Source organism: Trachinotus anak, unplaced genomic scaffold (genome assembly GCF_046630095.1).
Source record: "Trachinotus anak isolate AG129_WGS33_773 ecotype Australia unplaced genomic scaffold, CSIRO_AGI_Tana_v1 ptg000003l, whole genome shotgun sequence".
In the NCBI taxonomy this organism is placed as follows: Eukaryota; Metazoa; Chordata; class Actinopteri; order Carangiformes; family Carangidae; genus Trachinotus; species Trachinotus anak.
This window is the reverse complement of record NW_027273854.1, coordinates 19,989,666-20,010,418: the sequence shown is the minus strand read 5'-3', so window position 1 is coordinate 20,010,418 and position 20,753 is coordinate 19,989,666. Positions and strand designations below refer to the sequence as shown.

The 20,753-nt window shown below is 46.9% G+C and overlaps 9 non-coding genes and 1 pseudogene across 9 annotated transcripts; all 10 read left to right on the top strand.

Moving 5' to 3' along the window:
* The first annotated feature begins 3,755 nt into the window (after nucleotides 1-3,755).
* Nucleotides 3,756-3,931, top strand: LOC139619734 (U2 spliceosomal RNA; annotated as a pseudogene).
* Nucleotides 3,932-4,326: 395 nt separating this feature from the next.
* LOC139618932 (U5 spliceosomal RNA) lies at nucleotides 4,327-4,441 on the top strand. The gene has a single exon (XR_011689937.1). It is a non-coding gene; the product is annotated as a U5 spliceosomal RNA (small nuclear RNA).
* Nucleotides 4,442-4,605: 164 nt separating this feature from the next.
* LOC139619618 (U2 spliceosomal RNA) lies at nucleotides 4,606-4,797 on the top strand. Its single transcript, XR_011690610.1, has one exon. It is a non-coding gene; the product is annotated as a U2 spliceosomal RNA (small nuclear RNA).
* A 391-nt stretch (nucleotides 4,798-5,188) lies between these two features.
* LOC139618931 (U5 spliceosomal RNA) lies at nucleotides 5,189-5,303 on the top strand. The gene has a single exon (XR_011689936.1). It is a non-coding gene; the product is annotated as a U5 spliceosomal RNA (small nuclear RNA).
* Nucleotides 5,304-5,467: 164 nt separating this feature from the next.
* Nucleotides 5,468-5,659, top strand: LOC139619810 (U2 spliceosomal RNA). The gene has a single exon (XR_011690675.1). It is a non-coding gene; the product is annotated as a U2 spliceosomal RNA (small nuclear RNA).
* Nucleotides 5,660-6,054: 395 nt separating this feature from the next.
* Nucleotides 6,055-6,169, top strand: LOC139618930 (U5 spliceosomal RNA). The gene has a single exon (XR_011689935.1). It is a non-coding gene; the product is annotated as a U5 spliceosomal RNA (small nuclear RNA).
* Nucleotides 6,170-11,918: 5,749 nt separating this feature from the next.
* On the top strand, nucleotides 11,919-12,100 carry LOC139619663 (U2 spliceosomal RNA). Its single transcript, XR_011690645.1, has one exon. It is a non-coding gene; the product is annotated as a U2 spliceosomal RNA (small nuclear RNA).
* A 399-nt stretch (nucleotides 12,101-12,499) lies between these two features.
* On the top strand, nucleotides 12,500-12,614 carry LOC139618928 (U5 spliceosomal RNA). Its single transcript, XR_011689933.1, has one exon. It is a non-coding gene; the product is annotated as a U5 spliceosomal RNA (small nuclear RNA).
* Nucleotides 12,615-18,363: 5,749 nt separating this feature from the next.
* Nucleotides 18,364-18,545, top strand: LOC139619670 (U2 spliceosomal RNA). The gene has a single exon (XR_011690652.1). It is a non-coding gene; the product is annotated as a U2 spliceosomal RNA (small nuclear RNA).
* Nucleotides 18,546-18,944: 399 nt separating this feature from the next.
* On the top strand, nucleotides 18,945-19,059 carry LOC139618927 (U5 spliceosomal RNA). The gene has a single exon (XR_011689932.1). It is a non-coding gene; the product is annotated as a U5 spliceosomal RNA (small nuclear RNA).
* Nucleotides 19,060-20,753: the final 1,694 nt, after the last annotated feature.

The following is a 20,753-nucleotide window of genomic DNA, read 5'->3' as shown; positions in this document are numbered from 1 at the left end:
AGTGTTTTATCCTTTCTTAAATCTACAAAGTCAGATGTGTTTTTAATGCAGGAATGTGGCATACCGTTTTTAAAACACTACCGACAGTGGGAGGAGATGTGGCCACAGACATCGATATGGAGCGGATCAAACCAAAATAAGAACGATGGAGTGGCCATTTTAATAAAAAACCCTCAGGTTCTGGTGAAGGGTAGCACTGTGGTGAGAGACGGTAGGGCACTTTTAGCACACTTGACCTTTATGGGACAGGATTTTAACCTTCTCAATATTTATGGCTTTAACGACAAAAATGACAGGTATGACCTTTTAGAAGACCTGCAGTCCCACATGCTAGGGAGAGTGCCATTAGTTTTAGGAGGTGATTTTAACTGTATTTTAAGTCGAAAAGATAGAAAAAGAACAGGGGAAGATTTTAAAATTGACAAAACATCGGTTTTATTACAGGGCATATGCAGGGATTTTAAACTACAAGACTGTTTTAAAACCATGCATCCCAGAGAGGAGGGCTTCACCTGGTTCAGTGGTGATGGCACCAGAGCCTCTCGCATAGATTTTATTTTCACACGGGACTGCCCGCCGACCGATGCTAGATTGACCCCTGTTTTCTTTTCTGACCACCTGATGCTCTCCTGCACCCTTTCACTCTCTTCAGGTGTGACTTTTGGAAGTGGTCTGTGGAAACTCAACTGCTCCCTGCTTGAAGATCAACATCTAGTTCAGCAGTACAGGGAGCAGTACCGAGAGTGGCAGACCCTTCAAGACATGTACGATACACGAGCACACTGGTGGGAGATGGTGAAGGGAAAGACCCAGACTTTTTTCAGACAGGCAGGCAAAAAAAGAAAGGGCAAGGAGAACAGACGCATGATGGGACTGCAGAAGCGACTACAGCGCTATTTTAACCTCAACCAAAATGGAATGGATTTTAATGAAGAAATTACAGAAATCAAATCAGAGATGTCGGTTTTAGCTGAAATTAAAAGCAAGGGTGTCATTTTAAGGAGCAGGGAACGGGAAATAGAGGAGGGTGAGAAGTGCACCAGGTATTTTTTTAAGAAAATTGTTAGTAAAGGGGGGACCATTTTAAAACTAAAAAAGGAAAACGGGTGCATAACAGAGAATATCGAAGAAATTAAACAGATTGTGGAAAATTTTTACGTAGAATTGTATAAAGAAAAGCCCATTAGAATAGACACCATGAATGAAGTTTTAAAATCCATCGATAAAAAAGTAAAAGACAGTGTGCTTTTAACCCAAGATTTTACCATTCTAGAGTTAAATAAATGTTTGTCAAGTTTTAAAAAAGGGAAGTCCCCAGGACAGGATGGACTTCCCTTGGAATTTTATTTGACCTTTTGGGACATTTTAGCACCTGATTTGATCGATGTTTTTAAAGACTTTGAGCACCTAGACCGACTTCCTGACAGTTTTAGAGTAGGGATAGTGACTCTACTGCACAAAAACAAAGACAAGACCGACCTGATGAACTGGAGACCTATCGCACTTTTAAACCTTGATTGTAAACTTTTTAGCAAACTTTTAGCCTCACGTATGTCCTTGTTTTTAAAGGGGGTGATTCACCCGGATCAAGGCTGTGCCATCCCAGGGAGGAAGATCACCGACAGCCTGGTACTGATCCGAGACACCACCTGTTACGCGAGAGACAGAAACATCCGGCTAGTAGTCCTAAATTTAGATTTTGAGAAAGCCTTCGATCGGGTCTCGCACCAGTACCTTTTCAAGGTACTGCAAAAAATGGGGTTCCCAGAAAGGTTTCTAGCTTGGGTGGGATTGCTGTATCGGGACATTACCAGCAAATTTGTGATTAACGGGCATTTGACAAAAGCAGTCGATATTAACTGCGGTGTCCGTCAGGGTTGTCCGTTATCTGCCCTCCTATACATAACATGTATAGAACCGCTGGCACAGATCTTGAGAAGGGATCAACGAATCAATGGGTTGGGAGTACCGGGGAGCGGGGGACTGGACACCAAGTGTATTTTATACATGGACGACGTGAACATTTTATGCACCGACCTTTTATCCGTCAACAGGACGCTGGACTTGACTGACTGGTTTGGACAGGCTTCTGGGTCAAAGTTGAACAAAAACAAGACCCAAGCCCAATTTTATGGACCGTGGACAGCGACTGAGATGACAGGACTCCCTTTGACTGTGACCCAGACTGACCAAAAAATACTGGGGATCAAATTTGACAGGGAGGGAGAAGGAACAACAAATTGGCCAGACGTGGTAGGGAAAGTAAAACAAAGACTAGGATATTGGGGACTTAGAGGACTGACTATTGAAGGAAAGGTTTTAATCATCAAAGCGGTGATTTTACCTTTGCTTTTACTCATCAGTTCTGTTTTTATCCCACCTAGGAGAGTGCTTTTAGATCTGGAGCGAGCCATCTTTTATTTCCTGTGGGGCTCCAAGTGGGAGAGACTGAGGAGGGAGGTCATGAAAAGGCCAAAAGAGAAAGGAGGAAAAGGAGTGCCTGACCTGTACTTGTTTTTAGGAAGCCGATACACCGCACTACACCTCAAACAAGCCACAGACCCATCCGGAAACCCCAAAACTACAGCCATGACACGTTTCTGGATGGGATCGTACCTCAGACGATTGAAGATTTTACCTACAGATCTTAAAGTACCCGTGTCTTTTAGCCTGCCACCAGCCTATGCTTTTATCCCGACGTTTTTAAAGCATTTTAAACTGGAGCAGGAGGAGCTGCATATTTTAACCAACCACCGTTCTCTGATCTCTGTTGTGCAGGAGCAGGAGCCAGTGAGTCCAGTGCGCGGGCTCGCATTTGGCGAGCCCTCAACAGTTTGGCGCAACGTGAACCATTCCGCTCTTCCAAACAGACTCCGGGACCTGTCATGGATGGTGGCTCATGAGATTCTCCCAGTCAGGTCCGTCATGCACTCCCGGGGCATGTCAACACGCTCAACCTGCCCCCGACCCGGTTGTGGCGCGCCAGAGTCGGTGAGGCATTTGCTCTGGGAGTGCAGCGCTGCCGTAGACCAGTGGGCAATGGCCGGCTCCTTGCAATTCCCGTACTTGCCAGCAAGGGAGGTCCTTACAGCACAACTGGTGCTGTATGGGGTGAGCCAAAAAACACTGAAGAACGATGACTTTGCCCAGATGTGGCTCACCCTAGCCGCCATCAAAGACGCCATATGGACCTCCAGAAACTTGCTGGTAAGGAAGCACATGCAGATCCCCCCCGTGGCTGTGATCCGGATGGCTGTAGGCGGCAGGCCTAGGACACAGCCACAAAGAAGCATCGCCTCTGTGCCCATTCGGACGAAGGAGCCGGAGCCACACATGAAAAGGTCAAAGCAGCGGCGGCCTGGCTCTCCGGGTGAGGCAGGTGGGAAGGAGCAACAGGGTGAGGATCTCCTCTGAGCACCACGACAGGATCCCGAGAGACCAAATGTTTGGGGGAGCGGAATGAGTGACCCTGGGTAGGGACTCACTCTGCTCCTGCACAAAATTAGAAAGAAGAGAAGTTTTAAACCAATGCACTCCCTTTTAAAGATTTGGGACACTCCATGGTTTTCATTTGTGAGATGGATTTTATGTTTGACAACATGTAAAACCCCTTGAAATATTTGTTTTTAATGTTTTAAAAAAAAAACAAACAAACAATGGTTTTACAACTATTTATCATATTGTTGTGATTATAATGTACCCTTTGTATCTCAAGATGTAAACCTTCTTTGAAAAAACTTGAAATGAGTGTCAATAAATCTTTTCGAAAGAAAAAAATCTGTTCTTATCAGTTTAATATCTGATATGTCCTCTACCCGAGGACAAACATATTAAACGGATTTTTAGAACTGGGAGCTGAAAAAGGGGCTTGCTCCGTTCACTCCACGCATCGACCTGGCATTGCAGTGCCGCCGGGAACGGTGCACCCTTCTCTGGCCGTGTGGAAAAGCAAGCAAGCAAACAAGCAAGCAAACAATGACGCAAACGTACAGTTTCAAATGCCCCTCTGGCAGTGGCTGGAGGAAGGTGAGTCAACCTGCCCCACAGCTGATATCCCTCACGCGCCCTGGAAGGGCTGCTAGCCTCCAATCAACCCCGCATTTTCCCTGTATTTTGGTCCCCGGGGGCCTGCAAGCGCCTGATAACTTGAGAAATTTGTGGGGATTGCATGTTGAGGCCCAGACACTTTTCTCCACAGCCCGATTGGCTAGAGCCCGTGACAACATGGGGAGGGGGCGGGGATTTGGCAAGCTAAGAGAAGGCTACCGTGAGGGCGGTGACTGGGACCAATGGGGTCCTCGGCCGCTCTTGAGGAGAGGCCTGTACTGACTCTGGTTTCTCTTCATCACGCACAAGTCTTTCGCCTTTTACTAAAGACTTCCGTGGAGAGGAACACCAATGAGTTTAAGCTATTTTTGGCAGGCTCTGCCGTATGGCTGAGCCCTTTGAGTTTGTGAAAAGTCAAACAGCTGTCGAGGTCAGGAATGGGGAGGTGGGCGGAGGTGGTGAAAAGCAGCCATTGCTCCGCTCATGTCAAAAGCAGCCAACCGCGACCAGCGAGATTTGTGCCAAGAGCCTGGCTGGAACGCCAGACACTTTGGGCCCATCGCTTCTCGGCCTTTTGGCTAAGATCAAGTGTAGTATCTGTTCTTATCAGTTTAATATCTGATATGTCCTCTACCCAAGGACAAACATATTAAACGGATTTTTAGAACTGGGAGCTGAAAAAGGGGCTTGCTCCGTTCACTCCACGCATCGACCTGGCATTGCAGTGCCGCCGGGAACGGTGCACCCTTCTCTGGCCGTGTGGAAAAGCAAGCAAGCAAGCAAGCAAACAATGACGCAAACGTACAGTTTCAAATGCCCCTCTGGCAGTGGCTGGAGGAAGGTGAGTCAACCTGCCCCACAGCTGATATCCCTCACGCGCCCTGGAAGGGCTGCTAGCCTCCAATCAACCCCGCATTTTCCCTGTATTTTGGTCCCCGGGGGCCTGCAAGCGCCTGATAACTTGAGAAATTTGTGGGGATTGCATGTTGAGGCCCAGACACTTTTCTCCACAGCCCGATTGGCTAGAGCCCGTGACAACATGGGGAGGGGGCGGGGATTTGGCAAGCTAAGAGAAGGCTACCGTGAGGGCGGTGACTGGGACCAATGGGGTCCTCGGCCGCTCTTGAGGAGAGGCCTGTACTGACTCTGGTTTCTCTTCATCACGCACAAGTCTTTCGCCTTTTACTAAAGACTTCCGTGGAGAGGAACACCAATGAGTTTAAGCTATTTTTGGCAGGCTCTGCCGTATGGCTGAGCCCTTTGAGTTTGTGAAAAGTCAAACAGCTGTCGAGGTCAGGAATGGGGAGGTGGGCGGAGGTGGTGAAAAGCAGCCATTGCTCCGCTCATGTCAAAAGCAGCCAACCGCGACCAGCGAGATTTGTGCCAAGAGCCTGGCTGGAACGCCAGACACTTTGGGCCCATCGCTTCTCGGCCTTTTGGCTAAGATCAAGTGTAGTATCTGTTCTTATCAGTTTAATATCTGATATGTCCTCTACCCGAGGACAAACATATTAAACGGATTTTTAGAACTGGGAGCTGAAAAAGGGGCTTGCCCCGTTCACTCCACGCATCGACCTGGCATTGCAGTGCCGCCGGGAACGGTGCACCCTTCTCTGGCCGTGTGGAAAAGCAAGCAAGCAAGCAAGCAAGCAAACAATGACGCAAACGTACAGTTTCAAATGCCCCTCTGGCAGTGGCTGGAGGAAGGTGAGTCAACCTGCCCCACAGCTGATATCCCTCACGCGCCCTGGAAGGACTGCTAGCCTCCAATCAACCCCGCATTTTCCCTGTATTTTGGTCCCCGGGGGCCTGCAAGCGCCTGATAACTTGAGAAATTTGTGGGGATTGCATGTTGAGGCCCAGACACTTTTCTCCACAGCCCGATTGGCTAGAGCCCGTGACAACATGGGGAGGGGGCGGGGATTTGGCAAGCTAAGAGAAGGCTACCGTGAGGGCGGTGACTGGGACCAATGGGGTCCTCGGCCGCTCTTGAGGAGAGGCCTGTACTGACTCTGGTTTCTCTTCATCACGCACAAGTCTTTCGCCTTTTACTAAAGACTTCCGTGGAGAGGAACACCAATGAGTTTAAGCTATTTTTGGCAGGCTCTGCCGTATGGCTGAGCCCTTTGAGTTTGTGAAAAGTCAAACAGCTGTCGAGGTCAGGAATGGGGAGGTGGGCGGAGGTGGTGAAAAGCAGCCATTGCTCCGCTCATGTCAAAAGCAGCCAACCGCGACCAGCGAGATTTGTGCCAAGAGCCTGGCTGGAACGCCAGACACTTTGGGCCCATCGCTTCTCGGCCTTTTGGCTAAGACTGCGGTCGCCTCTTTTTGATGGTTAAATTCTTGCCTGTTGTGGCTCTGAGTTAAACCAGCTCTTGGGAGGAAATTGTCTACATTCCTTGTTTAAAGTTGTGCAACTTTTCTGTAGTTGCATATCTTAAACAAATAGGAATTCATTGGCCCAGAGAATCTCTTACCTGAGCTCTGCCGGATTCAACACCTTGTCCAGGCCAAAACTTGAAAAGGTAAGTACGTTTTTAGATTTTTTTCCTTTTTTATATTTTTAATTGTATTTACTTATTTATTGTTCATTGTTTTTTTGTCCATTGTAAGTTTTTTACTGATTTTAGATCCTTTTAGCTTGTGGTGCCTCCACCATGTCGGCCACCCATGCCAACATGCGGAGGCACCACAGCGTCCGTTTTAAGTTTAAAGAAAAGGATGGAAAGCTCCTGGAGATGTCAAGGCTAGATTTCTCCAGGAAGCTAATCCAACAGGCTTTGAAATTCACAGCAAACGATTTGAATTGTATTTTGACCCTACCATTAAACAAAGGTTTTGATGTAAGCTTCCAGTCTGCGGCTATCTTGAGAGAATTTTGGACAAGATTTGAGTCTGTGAAACCCCAGTTTTCTGCATTTGTTGTTGAAAAACTGACTGATAATGCATTGAAAACAGTCATTGTCAGAATGTTTAATGAGACAGTGAATGCAGAAGACATTTGTATATGGCTGGGGAGATACTGCACTGTTAAAGGCCAGGCTACCAAAGTGAGAGATGAGGACGGCATCTGGAATTGCGCTTGGAGGGTCCCCATTCAACAATGGCAGGACCCCCAGGGCTTCCAAGGCCTGAAACATCTGCCGTCAATGATAGTTCTGGGTGAAAACAGGGGCTACATCCACTACCAAGGTCAGCCCAAGCTCTGCCGCAAGTGTGGTGAGCATGGGCACCTGGTAGAAGCGTGCACAAAAACCTTTTGCGGAAAGTGTAGAGAAATTGGGCACACTTTTGAGGAGTGCACCAATGGCAGGAAGTGCAACCTTTGTGGAGAAACAAATCATCTCTTCAGAGCTTGCCCCAAATCGTTTGCCAACAAACTAAAGGCAGCAAAAGCCAATGAACAAAATGGAGGACAAAAAGAAAAAGAGCAGGTTGAAGAGGCTGGGCAGGAAAATTCAAATCTCCCGCCAGATACTGTGATTGGAGAGGAGGGATCATGTGAGGCGGGAGAGGGGGAGGGGCCTGCAACAGCCCCATCAATGGAGAGTGGAGAGGAGGATGGGGAGATGCAGGAAGTGGGCGGAGCTAGTTCAGAAATGGAAGATTTTCAACCACCTGAAAATAGTGAGGATGCCCCCCTCCCCGATGCCCAGCAAACAAAGAGACTTGCATCGGAATTGTCCTCTGAGTCTCCTGTAGCCTCAGAGAAGAGGGGAAGAGTTGGGACTCTCTCAGACAGTTCATCTGTGGAGGAGCCCAGAGTCTTCCCCTCCAATTCACCAAATGAAGTCTCTTTTCTGACAGTAGCTCTACAATCAACCCCTAAGGACTCCAAGCTAAATGCAGCCTTGCGTCAAAGGCCAACCCCCAGAGTCCGACGGGGGAATGGAGCTCAACTCCCTCCTTCATCACCTGTTGAAGTGAAGGAGGAGCCCCGTTCACAAGAAATAGTCTAACTGCCTTTTTTTTGAAAAAAAAAAGATATTTTAGCATCTTAAACCTCTATTTAGTGTTTTTAAAATTTCATACCTGTTGTTTTTAATCATACTCATGACACTCACCTTCTCAACCATCAATGTGAGAAGTGTGAAGTCGAGAGTTAGAGCCCAGAGTGTTTTATCCTTTCTTAAATCTACAAAGTCAGATGTGTTTTTAATGCAGGAATGTGGCATACCGTTTTTAAAACACTACCGACAGTGGGAGGAGATGTGGCCACAGACATCGATATGGAGCGGATCAAACCAAAATAAGAACGATGGAGTGGCCATTTTAATAAAAAACCCTCAGGTTCTGGTGAAGGGTAGCACTGTGGTGAGAGACGGTAGGGCACTTTTAGCACACTTGACCTTTATGGGACAGGATTTTAACCTTCTCAATATTTATGGCTTTAACGACAAAAATGACAGGTATGACCTTTTAGAAGACCTGCAGTCCCACATGCTAGGGAGAGTGCCATTAGTTTTAGGAGGTGATTTTAACTGTATTTTAAGTCGAAAAGATAGAAAAAGAACAGGGGAAGATTTTAAAATTGACAAAACATCGGTTTTATTACAGGGCATATGCAGGGATTTTAAACTACAAGACTGTTTTAAAACCATGCATCCCAGAGAGGAGGGCTTCACCTGGTTCAGTGGTGATGGCACCAGAGCCTCTCGCATAGATTTTATTTTCACACGGGACTGCCCGCCGACCGATGCTAGATTGACCCCTGTTTTCTTTTCTGACCACCTGATGCTCTCCTGCACCCTTTCACTCTCTTCAGGTGTGACTTTTGGAAGTGGTCTGTGGAAACTCAACTGCTCCCTGCTTGAAGATCAACATCTAGTTCAGCAGTACAGGGAGCAGTACCGAGAGTGGCAGACCCTTCAAGACATGTACGATACACGAGCACACTGGTGGGAGATGGTGAAGGGAAAGACCCAGACTTTTTTCAGACAGGCAGGCAAAAAAAGAAAGGGCAAGGAGAACAGACGCATGATGGGACTGCAGAAGCGACTACAGCGCTATTTTAACCTCAACCAAAATGGAATGGATTTTAATGAAGAAATTAGAGAAATCAAATCAGAGATGTCGGTTTTAGCTGAAATTAAAAGCAAGGGTGTCATTTTAAGGAGCAGGGAACGGGAAATAGAGGAGGGTGAGAAGTGCACCAGGTATTTTTTTAAGAAAATTGTTAGTAAAGGGGGGACCATTTTAAAACTAAAAAAGGAAAACGGGTGCATAACAGAGAATATCGAAGAAATTAAACAGATTGTGGAAAATTTTTACGTAGAATTGTATAAAGAAAAGCCCATTAGAATAGACACCATGAATGAAGTTTTAAAATCCATCGATAAAAAAGTAAAAGACAGTGTGCTTTTAACCCAAGATTTTACCATTCTAGAGTTAAATAAATGTTTGTCAAGTTTTAAAAAAGGGAAGTCCCCAGGACAGGATGGACTTCCCTTGGAATTTTATTTGACCTTTTGGGACATTTTAGCACCTGATTTGATCGATGTTTTTAAAGACTTTGAGCACCTAGACCGACTTCCTGACAGTTTTAGAGTAGGGATAGTGACTCTACTGCACAAAAACAAAGACAAGACCGACCTGATGAACTGGAGACCTATCGCACTTTTAAACCTTGATTGTAAACTTTTTAGCAAACTTTTAGCCTCACGTATGTCCTTGTTTTTAAAGGGGGTGATTCACCCGGATCAAGGCTGTGCCATCCCAGGGAGGAAGATCACCGACAGCCTGGTACTGATCCGAGACACCATCTGTTACGCGAGAGACAGAAACATCCGGCTAGTAGTCCTAAATTTAGATTTTGAGAAAGCCTTCGATCGGGTCTCGCACCAGTACCTTTTCAAGGTACTGCAAAAAATGGGGTTCCCAGAAAGGTTTCTAGCTTGGGTGGGATTGCTGTATCGGGACATTACCAGCAAATTTGTGATTAACGGGCATTTGACAAAAGCAGTCGATATTAACTGCGGTGTCCGTCAGGGTTGTCCGTTATCTGCCCTCCTATACATAACATGTATAGAACCGCTGGCACAGATCTTGAGAAGGGATCAACGAATCAATGGGTTGGGAGTACCGGGGAGCGGGGGACTGGACACCAAGTGTATTTTATACATGGACGACGTGAACATTTTATGCACCGACCTTTTATCCGTCAACAGGACGCTGGACTTGACTGACTGGTTTGGACAGGCTTCTGGGTCAAAGTTGAACAAAAACAAGACCCAAGCCCAATTTTATGGACCGTGGACAGCGACTGAGATGACAGGACTCCCTTTGACTGTGACCCAGACTGACCAAAAAATACTGGGGATCAAATTTGACAGGGAGGGAGAAGGAACAACAAATTGGCCAGACGTGGTAGGGAAAGTAAAACAAAGACTAGGATATTGGGGACTTAGAGGACTGACTATTGAAGGAAAGGTTTTAATCATCAAAGCGGTGATTTTACCTTTGCTTTTACTCATCAGTTCTGTTTTTATCCCACCTAGGAGAGTGCTTTTAGATCTGGAGCGAGCCATCTTTTATTTCCTGTGGGGCTCCAAGTGGGAGAGACTGAGGAGGGAGGTCATGAAAAGGCCAAAAGAGAAAGGAGGAAAAGGAGTGCCTGACCTGTACTTGTTTTTAGGAAGCCGATACACCGCACTACACCTCAAACAAGCCACAGACCCATCCGGAAACCCCAAAACTACAGCCATGACACGTTTCTGGATGGGATCGTACCTCAGACGATTGAAGATTTTACCTACAGATCTTAAAGTACCCGTGTCTTTTAGCCTGCCACCAGCCTATGCTTTTATCCCGACGTTTTTAAAGCATTTTAAACTGGAGCAGGAGGAGCTGCATATTTTAACCAACCACCGTTCTCTGATCTCTGTTGTGCAGGAGCAGGAGCCAGTGAGTCCAGTGCGCGGGCTCGCATTTGGCGAGCCCTCAACAGTTTGGCGCAACGTGAACCATTCCGCTCTTCCAAACAGACTCCGGGACCTGTCATGGATGGTGGCTCATGAGATTCTCCCAGTCAGGTCCGTCATGCACTCCCGGGGCATGTCAACACGCTCAACCTGCCCCCGACCCGGTTGTGGCGCGCCAGAGTCGGTGAGGCATTTGCTCTGGGAGTGCAGCGCTGCCGTAGACCAGTGGGCAATGGCCGGCTCCTTGCAATTCCCGTACTTGCCAGCAAGGGAGGTCCTTACAGCACAACTGGTGCTGTATGGGGTGAGCCAAAAAACACTGAAGAACGATGACTTTGCCCAGATGTGGCTCACCCTAGCCGCCATCAAAGACGCCATATGGACCTCCAGAAACTTGCTGGTAAGGAAGCACATGCAGATCCCCCCCGTGGCTGTGATCCGGATGGCTGTAGGCGGCAGGCCTAGGACACAGCCACAAAGAAGCATCGCCTCTGTGCCCATTCGGACGAAGGAGCCGGAGCCACACATGAAAAGGTCAAAGCAGCGGCGGCCTGGCTCTCCGGGTGAGGCAGGTGGGAAGGAGCAACAGGGTGAGGATCTCCTCTGAGCACCACGACAGGATCCCGAGAGACCAAATGTTTGGGGGAGCGGAATGAGTGACCCTGGGTAGGGACTCATTCTGCTCCTGCACAAAATTAGAAAGAAGAGAAGTTTTAAACCAATGCACTCCCTTTTTAAAGATTTGGGACACTCCATGGTTTTCATTTGTGAGATGGATTTTATGTTTGACAACATGTAAAACCCCTTGAAATATTTGTTTTTAATGTTTTAAAAAAAAAAACAAACAAACAATGGTTTTACAACTATTTATCATATTGTTGTGATTATAATGTACCCTTTGTATCTCAAGATGTAAACCTTCTTTGAAAAAAACTTGAAATGAGTGTCAATAAATCTTTTCGAAAAAAAAAAAAAAAAATCTGTTCTTATCAGTTTAATATCTGATATGTCCTCTACCCGAGGACAAACATATTAAACGGATTTTTAGAACTGGGAGCTGAAAAAGGGGCTTGCTCCGTTCACTCCACGCATCGACCTGGCATTGCAGTGCCGCCGGGAACGGTGCACCCTTCTCTGGCCGTGTGGAAAAGCAAGCAAGCAAGCAAGCAAGCAAGCAAACAATGACGCAAACGTACAGTTTCAAATGCCCCTCTGGCAGTGGCTGGAGGAAGGTGAGTCAACCTGCCCCACAGCTGATATCCCTCACGCGCCCTGGAAGGGCTGCTAGCCTCCAATCAACCCCGCATTTTCCCTGTATTTTGGTCCCCGGGGGCCTGCAAGCGCCTGATAACTTGAGAAATTTGTGGGGATTGCATGTTGAGGCCCAGACACTTTTCTCCACAGCCCGATTGGCTAGAGCCCGTGACAACATGGGGAGGGGGCGGGGATTTGGCAAGCTAAGAGAAGGCTACCGTGAGGGCGGTGACTGGGACCAATGGGGTCCTCGGCCGCTCTTGAGGAGAGGCCTGTACTGACTCTGGTTTCTCTTCATCACGCACAAGTCTTTCGCCTTTTACTAAAGACTTCCGTGGAGAGGAACACCAATGAGTTTAAGCTATTTTTGGCAGGCTCTGCCGTATGGCTGAGCCCTTTGAGTTTGTGAAAAGTCAAACAGCTGTCGAGGTCAGGAATGGGGAGGTGGGCGGAGGTGGTGAAAAGCAGCCATTGCTCCGCTCATGTCAAAAGCAGCCAACCGCGACCAGCGAGATTTGTGCCAAGAGCCTGGCTGGAACGCCAGACACTTTGGGCCCATCGCTTCTCGGCCTTTTGGCTAAGACTGCGGTCGCCTCCTTTTGATGGTTAAATTCTTGCCTGTTGTGGCTCTGAGTTAAACCAGCTCTTGGGAGGAAATTGTCTACATTCCTTGTTTAAAGTTGTGCAACTTTTCTGTGGTTGCATATCTTAAACAAATAGGAATTCATTGGCCCAGAGAATCTCTTACCTGCGCTCTGCCGGATTCAACACCTTGTCCAGGCCAAAACTTGAAAAGGTAAGTACGTTTTTAGATTTTTTTCCTTTTTATATTTTTAATTGTATTTACTTATTTATTGTTCATTGTTTTTTTGTCCATTGTAAGTTTTTTACTGATTTTAGATCCTTTTAGCTTGTGGTGCCTCCACCATGTCGGCCACCCATGCCAACATGCGGAGGCACCACAGCGTCCGTTTTAAGTTTAAAGAAAAGGATGGAAAGCTCCTGGAGATGTCAAGGCTAGATTTCTCCAGGAAGCTAATCCAACAGGCTTTGAAATTCACAGCAAACGATTTGAATTGTATTTTGACCCTACCATTAAATAAAGGTTTTGATGTAAGCTTCCAGTCTGCGGCTATCTTGAGAGAATTTTGGACAAGATTTGAGTCTGTGAAACCCCAGTTTTCTGCATTTGTTGTTGAAAAACTGACTGATAATGCATTGAAAACAGTCATTGTCAGAATGTTTAATGAGACAGTGAATGCAGAAGACATTTGTATATGGCTGGGGAGATACTGCACTGTTAAAGGCCAGGCTACCAAAGTGAGAGATGAGGACGGCATCTGGAATTGCGCTTGGAGGGTCCCCATTCAACAATGGCAGGACCCCCAGGGCTTCCAAGGCCTGAAACATCTGCCGTCAATGATAGTTCTGGGTGAAAACAGGGGCTACATCCACTACCAAGGTCAGCCCAAGCTCTGCCGCAAGTGCGGTGAGCATGGGCACCTGGTAGAAGCGTGCACAAAAACCTTTTGCGGAAAGTGTAGAGAAATTGGGCACACTTTTGAGGAGTGCACCAATGGCAGGAAGTGCAACCTTTGTGGAGAAACAAATCATCTCTTCAGAGCTTGCCCCAAATCGTTTGCCAACAAACTAAAGGCAGCAAAAGCCAATGAACAAAATGGAGGACAAAAAGAAAAAGAGCAGGTTGAAGAGGCTGGGCAGGAAAATTCAAATCTCCCGCCAGATACTGTGATTGGAGAGGAGGGATCATGTGAGGCGGGAGAGGGGGAGGGGCCTGCAACAGCCCCATCAATGGAGAGTGGAGAGGAGGATGGGGAGATGCAGGAAGTGGGCGGAGCTAGTTCAGAAATGGAAGATTTTCAACCACCTGAAAATAGTGAGGATGCCCCCCTCCCCGATGCCCAGCAAACAAAGAGACTTGCATCGGAATTGTCCTCTGAGTCTCCTGTAGCCTCAGAGAAGAGGGGAAGAGTTGGGACTCTCTCAGACAGTTCATCTGTGGAGGAGCCCAGAGTCTTCCCCTCCAATTCACCAAATGAAGTCTCTTTCCTGACAGTAGCTCTACAATCAACCCCTAAGGACTCCAAGCTAAATGCAGCCTTGCGTCAAAGGCCAACCCCCAGAGTCCGACGGGGGAATGGAGCTCAACTCCCTCCTTCATCACCTGTTGAAGTGAAGGAGGAGCCCCGTTCACAAGAAATAGTCTAACTGCCTTTTTTTTAAAAAAAAAAAGATATTTTAGCATCTTAAACCTCTATTTAGTGTTTTTAAAATTTCATACCTGTTGTTTTTAATCATACTCATGACACTCACCTTCTCAACCATCAATGTGAGAAGTGTGAAGTCGAGAGTTAGAGCCCAGAGTGTTTTATCCTTTCTTAATTCTACAAAGTCAGATGTGTTTTTAATGCAGGAATGTGGCATACCGTTTTTAAAACACTACCGACAGTGGGAGGAGATGTGGCCACAGACATCGATATGGAGCGGATCAAACCAAAATAAGAACGATGGAGTGGCCATTTTAATAAAAAACCCTCAGGTTCTGGTGAAGGGTAGCACTGTGGTGAGAGACGGTAGGGCACTTTTAGCACACTTGACCTTTATGGGACAGGATTTTAACCTTCTCAATATTTATGGCTTTAACGACAAAAATGACAGGTATGACCTTTTAGAAGACCTGCAGTCCCACATGCTAGGGAGAGTGCCATTAGTTTTAGGAGGTGATTTTAACTGTATTTTAAGTCGAAAAGATAGAAAAAGAACAGGGGAAGATTTTAAAATTGACAAAACATCGGTTTTATTACAGGGCATATGCAGGGATTTTAAACTACAAGACTGTTTTAAAACCATGCATCCCAGAGAGGAGGGCTTCACCTGGTTCAGTGGTGATGGCACCAGAGCCTCTCGCATAGATTTTATTTTCACACGGGACTGCCCGCCGACCGATGCTAGATTGACCCCTGTTTTCTTTTCTGACCACCTGATGCTCTCCTGCACCCTTTCACTCTCTTCAGGTGTGACTTTTGGAAGTGGTCTGTGGAAACTCAACTGCTCCCTGCTTGAAGATCAACATCTAGTTCAGCAGTACAGGGAGCAGTACCGAGAGTGGCAGACCCTTCAAGACATGTACGATACACGAGCACACTGGTGGGAGATGGTGAAGGGAAAGACCCAGACTTTTTTCAGACAGGCAGGCAAAAAAAGAAAGGGCAAGGAGAACAGACGCATGATGGGACTGCAGAAGCGACTACAGCGCTATTTTAACCTCAACCAAAATGGAATGGATTTTAATGAAGAAATTAGAGAAATCAAATCAGAGATGTCGGTTTTAGCTGAAATTAAAAGCAAGGGTGTCATTTTAAGGAGCAGGGAACGGGAAATAGAGGAGGGTGAGAAGTGCACCAGGTATTTTTTTAAGAAAATTGTTAGTAAAGGGGGGACCATTTTAAAACTAAAAAAGGAAAACGGGTGCATAACAGAGAATATCGAAGAAATTAAACAGATTGTGGAAAATTTTTACGTAGAATTGTATAAAGAAAAGCCCATTAGAATAGACACCATGAATGAAGTTTTAAAATCCATCGATAAAAAAGTAAAAGACAGTGTGCTTTTAACCCAAGATTTTACCATTCTAGAGTTAAATAAATGTTTGTCAAGTTTTAAAAAAGGGAAGTCCCCAGGACAGGATGGACTTCCCTTGGAATTTTATTTGACCTTTTGGGACATTTTAGCACCTGATTTGATCGATGTTTTTAAAGACTTTGAGCACCTAGACCGACTTCCTGACAGTTTTAGAGTAGGGATAGTGACTCTACTGCACAAAAACAAAGACAAGACCGACCTGATGAACTGGAGACCTATCGCACTTTTAAACCTTGATTGTAAACTTTTTAGCAAACTTTTAGCCTCACGTATGTCCTTGTTTTTAAAGGGGGTGATTCACCCGGATCAAGGCTGTGCCATCCCAGGGAGGAAGATCACCGACAGCCTGGTACTGATCCGAGACACCATCTGTTACGCGAGAGACAGAAACATCCGGCTAGTAGTCCTAAATTTAGATTTTGAGAAAGCCTTCGATCGGGTCTCGCACCAGTACCTTTTCAAGGTACTGCAAAAAATGGGGTTCCCAGAAAGGTTTCTAGCTTGGGTGGGATTGCTGTATCGGGACATTACCAGCAAATTTGTGATTAACGGGCATTTGACAAAAGCAGTCGATATTAACTGCGGTGTCCGTCAGGGTTGTCCGTTATCTGCCCTCCTATACATAACATGTATAGAACCGCTGGCACAGATCTTGAGAAGGGATCAACGAATCAATGGGTTGGGAGTACCGGGGAGCGGGGGACTGGACACCAAGTGTATTTTATACATGGACGACGTGAACATTTTATGCACCGACCTTTTATCCGTCAACAGGACGCTGGACTTGACTGACTGGTTTGGACAGGCTTCTGGGTCAAAGTTGAACAAAAACAAGACCCAAGCCCAATTTTATGGACCGTGGACAGCGACTGAGATGACAGGACTCCCTTTGACTGTGACCCAGACTGACCAAAAAATACTGGGGATCAAATTTGACAGGGAGGGAGAAGGAACAACAAATTGGCCAGACGTGGTAGGGAAAGTAAAACAAAGACTAGGATATTGGGGACTTAGAGGACTGACTATTGAAGGAAAGGTTTTAATCATCAAAGCGGTGATTTTACCTTTGCTTTTACTCATCAGTTCTGTTTTTATCCCACCTAGGAGAGTGCTTTTAGATCTGGAGCGAGCCATCTTTTATTTCCTGTGGGGCTCCAAGTGGGAGAGACTGAGGAGGGAGGTCATGAAAAGGCCAAAAGAGAAAGGAGGAAAAGGAGTGCCTGACCTGTACTTGTTTTTAGGAAGCCGATACACCGCACTACACCTCAAACAAGCCACAGACCCATCCGGAAACCCCAAAACTACAGCCATGACACGTTTCTGGATGGGATCGTACCTCAGACGATTGAAGATTTTACCTACAGATCTTAAAGTACCCGTGTCTTTTAGCCTGCCACCAGCCTATGCTTTTATCCCGACGTTTTTAAAGCATTTTAAACTGGAGCAGGAGGAGCTGCATATTTTAACCAACCACCGTTCTCTGATCTCTGTTGTGCAGGAGCAGGAGCCAGTGAGTCCAGTGCGCGGGCTCGCATTTGGCGAGCCCTCAACAGTTTGGCGCAACGTGAACCATTCCGCTCTTCCAAACAGACTCCGGGACCTGTCATGGATGGTGGCTCATGAGATTCTCCCAGTCAGGTCCGTCATGCACTCCCGGGGCATGTCAACACGCTCAACCTGCCCCCGACCCGGTTGTGGCGCGCCAGAGTCGGTGAGGCATTTGCTCTGGGAGTGCAGCGCTGCCGTAGACCAGTGGGCAATGGCCGGCTCCTTGCAATTCCCGTACTTGCCAGCAAGGGAGGTCCTTACAGCACAACTGGTGCTGTATGGGGTGAGCCAAAAAACACTGAAGAACGATGACTTTGCCCAGATGTGGCTCACCCTAGCCGCCATCAAAGACGCCATATGGACCTCCAGAAACTTGCTGGTAAGGAAGCACATGCAGATCCCCCCCGTGGCTGTGATCCGGATGGCTGTAGGCGGCAGGCCTAGGACACAGCCACAAAGAAGCATCGCCTCTGTGCCCATTCGGACGAAGGAGCCGGAGCCACACATGAAAAGGTCAAAGCAGCGGCGGCCTGGCTCTCCGGGTGAGGCAGGTGGGAAGGAGCAACAGGGTGAGGATCTCCTCTGAGCACCACGACAGGATCCCGAGAGACCAAATGTTTGGGGGAGCGGAATGAGTGACCCTGGGTAGGGACTCATTCTGCTCCTGCACAAAATTAGAAAGAAGAGAAGTTTTAAACCAATGCACTCCCTTTTTAAAGATTTGGGACACTCCATGGTTTTCATTTGTGAGATGGATTTTATGTTTGACAACATGTAAAACCCCTTGAAATATTTGTTTTTAATGTTTTAAAAAAAAAAAACAAACAAACAATGGTTTTACAACTATTTATCATATTGTTGTGATTATAATGTACCCTTTGTATCTCAAGATGTAAACCTTCTTTGAAAAAAACTTGAAATGAGTGTCAATAAATCTTTTCGAAAAAAAAAAAAAAAAATCTGTTCTTATCAGTTTAATATCTGATATGTCCTCTACCCGAGGACAAACATATTAAACGGATTTTTAGAACTGGGAGCTGAAAAAGGGGCTTGCTCCGTTCACTCCACGCATCGACCTGGCATTGCAGTGCCGCCGGGAACGGTGCACCCTTCTCTGGCCGTGTGGAAAAGCAAGCAAGCAAGCAAGCAAGCAAGCAAACAATGACGCAAACGTACAGTTTCAAATGCCCCTCTGGCAGTGGCTGGAGGAAGGTGAGTCAACCTGCCCCACAGCTGATATCCCTCACGCGCCCTGGAAGGGCTGCTAGCCTCCAATCAACCCCGCATTTTCCCTGTATTTTGGTCCCCGGGGGCCTGCAAGCGCCTGATAACTTGAGAAATTTGTGGGGATTGCATGTTGAGGCCCAGACACTTTTCTCCACAGCCCGATTGGCTAGAGCCCGTGACAACATGGGGAGGGGGCGGGGATTTGGCAAGCTAAGAGAAGGCTACCGTGAGGGCGGTGACTGGGACCAATGGGGTCCTCGGCCGCTCTTGAGGAGAGGCCTGTACTGACTCTGGTTTCTCTTCATCACGCACAAGTCTTTCGCCTTTTACTAAAGACTTCCGTGGAGAGGAACACCAATGAGTTTAAGCTATTTTTGGCAGGCTCTGCCGTATGGCTGAGCCCTTTGAGTTTGTGAAAAGTCAAACAGCTGTCGAGGTCAGGAATGGGGAGGTGGGCGGAGGTGGTGAAAAGCAGCCATTGCTCCGCTCATGTCAAAAGCAGCCAACCGCGACCAGCGAGATTTGTGCCAAGAGCCTGGCTGGAACGCCAGACACTTTGGGCCCATCGCTTCTCGGCCTTTTGGCTAAGACTGCGGTCGCCTCCTTTTGATGGTTAAATTCTTGCCTGTTGTGGCTCTGAGTTAAACCAGCTCTTGGGAGGAAATTGTCTACATTCCTTGTTTAAAGTTGTGCAACTTTTCTGTGGTTGCATATCTTAAACAAATAGGAATTCATTGGCCCAGAGAATCTCTTACCTGCGCTCTGCCGGATTCAACACCTTGTCCAGGCCAAAACTTGAAAAGGTAAGTACGTTTTTAGATTTTTTTCCTTTTTATATTTTTAATTGTATTTACTTATTTATTGTTCATTGTTTTTTTGTCCATTGTAAGTTTTTTACTGATTTTAGATCCTTTTAGCTTGTGGTGCCTCCACCATGTCGGCCACCCATGCCAACATGCGGAGGCACCACAGCGTCCGTTTTAAGTTTAAAGAAAAGGATGGAAAGCTCCTGGAGATGTCAAGGCTAGATTTCTCCAGGAAGCTAATCCAACAGGCTTTGAAATTCACAGCAAACGATTTGAATTGTATTTTGACCCTACCATTAAACAAAGGTTTTGATGTAAGCTTCCAGTCTGCGGCTATCTTGAGAGAATTTTGGACAAGATTTGAGTCTGTGAAACCCCAGTTTTCTGCATTTGTTGTTGAAAAACTGACTGATAATGCATTGAAAACAGTCATTGTCAGAATGTTTAATGAGACAGTGAATGCAGAAGACATTTGTATATGGCTGGGGAGATACTGCACTGTTAAAGGCCAGGCTACCAAAGTGAGAGATGAGGACGGCATCTGGAATTGCGCTTGGAGGGTCCCCATTCAACAATGGCAGGACCCCCAGGGCTTCCAAGGCCTGAAACATCTGCCGTCAATGATAGTTCTGGGTGAAAACAGGGGCTACATCCACTACCAAGGTCAGCCCAAGCTCTGCCGCAAGTGCGGTGAGCATGGGCACCTGGTAGAAGCGTGCGCAAAAACCTTTTGCGGAAAGTGTAGAGAAATTGGGCACACTTTTGAGGAGTGCACCAATGGCAGGAAGTGCAACCTTTGTGGAGAAACAAATCATCTCTTCAGAGCTTGCCCCAAATCGTTTGCCAACAAACTAAAGGCAGCAAAAGCCAATGAACAAAATGGAGGACAAAAAGAAAAAGAGCAGGTTGAAGAGGCTGGGCAGGAAAATTCAAATCTCCCGCCAGATACTGTGATTGGAGAGGAGGGATCATGTGAGGCGGGAGAGGGGGAGGGGCCTGCAACAGCCCCATCAATGGAGAGTGGAGAGGAGGATGGGGAGATGCAGGAAGTGGGCGGAGCTAGTTCAGAAATGGAAGATTTTCAACCACCTGAAAATAGTGAGGATGCCCCCCTCCCCGATGCCCAGCAAACAAAGAGACTTGCATCGGAATTGTCCTCTGAGTCTCCTGTAGCCTCAGAGAAGAGGGGAAGAGTTGGGACTCTCTCAGACAGTTCATCTGTGGAGGAGCCCAGAGTCTTCCCCTCCAATTCACCAAATGAAGTCTCTTTCCTGACAGTAGCTCTACA